The sequence below is a fragment of the Anneissia japonica genome, unplaced genomic scaffold (assembly GCF_011630105.1).
Source record: "Anneissia japonica isolate Jap-2015-1 unplaced genomic scaffold, ASM1163010v1 scaffold287933_len91788_cov135, whole genome shotgun sequence".
Classification (NCBI taxonomy): domain Eukaryota; kingdom Metazoa; phylum Echinodermata; class Crinoidea; order Comatulida; family Comatulidae; genus Anneissia; species Anneissia japonica.
The window spans coordinates 12,490-16,668 of NW_022759220.1; the positions used below are offsets into that span (position 1 = coordinate 12,490).

Here is a 4,179-nt window from a genome sequence, read left to right on the forward strand (position 1 = left end):
TTTTTGCTTAAGTCAGATTTATCAATATTGCTTAGCTTAGAAATTGCTTAAAATTTGCTTAAAATCGTCTTAACTTTAAGATGAAAACATACCTGCCTTAAGACGAAAATTTTCGTCTTATCTCATTAAAAGGCTGCCGCCTCAGATTTTGCAAGTGCGAGCGCACTAGGCCAAATATTTAATCTTTATTACGCGGACACCGGCGCAGTCTGCCCCTGTTGCGTGATGGACGCCGACAGTGCAATAGTACATAAAGTTAGCCTAGGAGTTACACGAAACAAAAATGCATTTTTCGGGATATATGGAACCATTAAACTGTCGAAATATTATTTTTAGGCAACTATAAAGTTTACCAATAGTTGCTATAATAATTATTTGCCGAGTATTGCGTTCTATTCATTCAGAAAGACACAAAACAAAAACGTCGTCAAACTTTTCGTAGCGTCACCAAGTGATAAACAGAAAATTCACAGGCCGATACGAGGCTCGTCATACCGGCGGTGTCCTCGCACGTACTCTAGGGCCTAGGCCGGCCTAATTGTAACCCACCCTAAAATGCAAATAAGGAACTATTTAGGGTTTCTGTCAGAGGCTTTACGGTATTGCTAAAAGAGGTTTGTTGATATGATAGGTATGTTTATTGTAACTCGCTAGGCCCAACTAACTAAAAAAAGTAGGCCCTACCTACCTAGAGTATTTGTTGTATGTAACCAGCTCAGCCTGGCCAGTAGTACAGTAGTAGGGCCCCATAGGTATAGAGGGTACCTAGCCTAGGCCTATCCCATTTATTTATGTACAGCATGGCATGCAGTGCACTAAACAAAAAAATATATATATATTATAAAAGCAGAGTGTGGATCAATTAGGCCAAAAAAAAAATCAATTGTTTGTTTGCCCGTCCATTTTTTAAAATAATTATGATATATAGGGGTAGGTGGAAATTTTTTTTTAATTTATTTATTATTTTTAATAAGATACTCATCAGATGGATTAAAAATAACCCACAGAGGTCATCCATTCTAATGAAAAATCAACTTTCAAATCAGCTCTAGATAGGTATTAGCAAATTTAAACCAAATAAATAAAACTTCCTCAACTATATATGAAATAAGTTATAATAAACTTGAGCAACATGTTGCACACAAGCAGCAAAACACATTTAAGAAAGTGCTGAAGTTACCAGCCAATTAGCAATTCTGAGATTGTAGCACATCTGGCAAAAAATGAAAATAAATTCACTCACATTTTCTTTTTAATTGTAAAGAAAAAGCTAAAAAAAAGTTTTTTTGTTTTTCCACCCCTATTTTTTCCAGTGAGTTAGGGGCGGGTTGAGGAGAGCAAACAAACATATTTTTTCCTTTGGCCTTACACAAAGCCACCAAAGTCTGTCTTCATTTTACAATTACTTAAATTATAATTTTTATTTAAAAAAACATAGTTTTACAAGGATACAATACAAAGATACTTTTGTATACTATTAAAGATACTATTCATCCCACTACGGGAACATTTCATGGCTGGATACAACAAAGTGAAAAAAGCATAAGAGATTTTGTCTCACAATTTAGCTAATTTGGTATGACATTAATTAGCAAAACAGAAATTTGACTTGCCAAAACAATGAATATAAGCAGCAAAAGTTTCAATTCCATCAGCTTTATGGTTTATAAAAAATATATTTAGCAAAATTCAGTTTTATTAGGATTTGGCTTTTTGGCTAATAACAGCTACACTGCCCACACTTGATTGAAAAATTTAACACAATTATAATGTACAACATACTATACTGTAAAAACAAAAATAATTAAATTTATGCTACCCACCATATGAACCGCAGTTGTTTTAAAATATGAAAAAATACAATACATAACAAATAAAGGACTCCAAACACCATTTATTATTACAATCATTAGTGTTTATTACACATTTCTTCACAATTTTATATCTATTGTACTGATACTTGGTAGCTTATTGCTTTTGGAATGAATATGAGAAGATTTCATGAGACACTTGGCACAACAATAAATATAGATCTACTCTATATGTGCTTTTACACAGCAAAGAGCAATATATATTTAATGTGAGAAATTAATCTTGTGATTTACCTAATATATAAAATGTATATTATTACTTTACACCATGCAAATAACATTGGTATCATAAGCATTTTTTTCGGATGTCGTCAGCGCTTTGAAATCGCAAGGTATAAACAAATAATTATTCGATAGTGAGCTCCTTCGAATACTTAAATATGGTTGAATCCTTGAAGCTGGCAAAAAAGGACGTCACTAGCCCCTGGGTTTGAGGTGTTGGTTTTGAATTCTGCAGTAGGTCTGAAAGCTTCTATAATGCTCTACGAATTGGCTGTTTCAAAAAAATACATTGAGATAATTTAAAGTTATTGTAATTGTGATTGTATTGTATCATATGCACTTTTTATGTATTCACTGAAATGCATTACATTTTGATTCCATAGTGAGCATCAGTGGTCAATAATAATAATAATTTAATTCCCTCTTCCACTAAAAAACAAATGCTGAAACCTATGAGGCAAGTCTGTATACAGATTCCGGTAATGCGAGACTTTTTATTTTTTGTTTCGCGCAATGAATTTTTTATACAGTAGATCATAGGAGAGGGCAGAATAAAAATAAAATTTTGTTTTCTTATTTAGCAAATAGTTTTGCTAAAAACTTAGCTGGAGTAGAAAATAAAAATAAAATGTTATTGAATGCAAAATGGGATGGATAAATGCTTCAAATTTATATAATTAGGAATAAATACACATACAGTATCTTTAATATCTTTGGAGATTTCAAGGCAGTGGAGGGCATAATAAAAATAAAGAAAACTTCTATTTTTTTCCTGAAATTTCCATTTTTCGTGGAGGTGGGTGCGCTAATTGGCAAAAAATAAAATTTTAATTTTATTCGAAATCATCAATATTTGCGTTAGGTGGGTTCACTAAACAAGGTATAAAAAAGTCTTGCCTACCTAACAACTACAAACATAACGGATACAGACATTGTCCTTCCCATCTAACTCTCAATATAAGGGTTAATCGAGGAGCCAAGCGATTGGACACTTGCCGGTCTTGAAGCGGGGTCTTCAGCACAAGAAGCAGGAACAAATACCTCTCAGCCAACTACCCAGATGGTGCATTTATATTTGTACACCCTTACATTTAGATTGGATAATAATTAAATCCCCTAAACGTAAAACATTGCCTACCTATTACATGTACTGAACTTATAGTAGTTCAGCTTTGCCCACTGCATTTCACAACCTGGTTTTGCTGCAATTGACTTTAATCCATTTTGCTGCACTGTAGACACATCATGGGTACATTTCTGTACAGTATAATAAAAAAGCTGATCATGGGTTTTGTGTACAGAATATTGTGTTTTAATCAGGTCATTCTATTCATAGAAGCATCATTTAAAGGAGAAATTGTGCCTTTAATTACTTACTATATTGTGTAGCAATGCCAGAAGCTATAAAATTGGCTGAAAATTGAACCAATATAGTGTAATAGGGGTTAATATAAGCATTTAATATTAATTACAGTATATTATATTTATTATCATAATCAAATTTAAATATACTGTTATTAATTACAGTAATATTTTATTTGATATATTAATGACATAATTAATGTTGAATTATTGAATCCCGACACGGTGGCGTGCATTTNNNNACGGTGGCGTGCATTTCGATATTAGGAGTATGTATTATACTATCTTTACTGTACAGGATGCAGAAAACTTTTTTAAAATCAGATCGATCGAACATTTGCTGTACTCGACTAATTGCGATTACAAAATGATTAATGGACATATTGTATAAAAAGTGGTTTAATTTTATTGTTTTTAAAAGAAAATGTATTTCCAGTCACACCACCCAAATTTTTTACTCAGGCAGGAGTGATAAATCTAACAATTTTTTTCTATGTGCCCTAATAATTTTCTACTAGCAAGACATTTTGTTAGAGTGCGGAATTTATAGGGGGCGAAATGACTGGTTCCCATGTAAATTTGTATACCTCCCTCTGCATGCAGTGCTATATCCTTCCTAAATTGAAAAAAAAATAGCAATCATATTCACTTACCTGGAAATCTCTCTCAAGTCAAAAACAACAATTGTCATTTTAAAAATTAGTAGTTGTCGTAGGCCTAGATG

At 32.5% G+C, this 4,179-nt stretch overlaps 1 long non-coding RNA gene across 1 annotated transcript; it reads right to left on the reverse strand.

Moving 5' to 3' along the window:
• Window positions 1-1,032: 1,032 nt before the first annotated feature.
• Window positions 1,033-4,179, reverse strand: LOC117125584. The gene is made up of 3 exons (XR_004444017.1): window positions 4,109-4,179; window positions 3,232-3,350; window positions 1,033-2,364 (listed from the first exon to the last, which is right to left on the reverse strand). It is a non-coding gene; the product is annotated as an uncharacterized LOC117125584 (long non-coding RNA).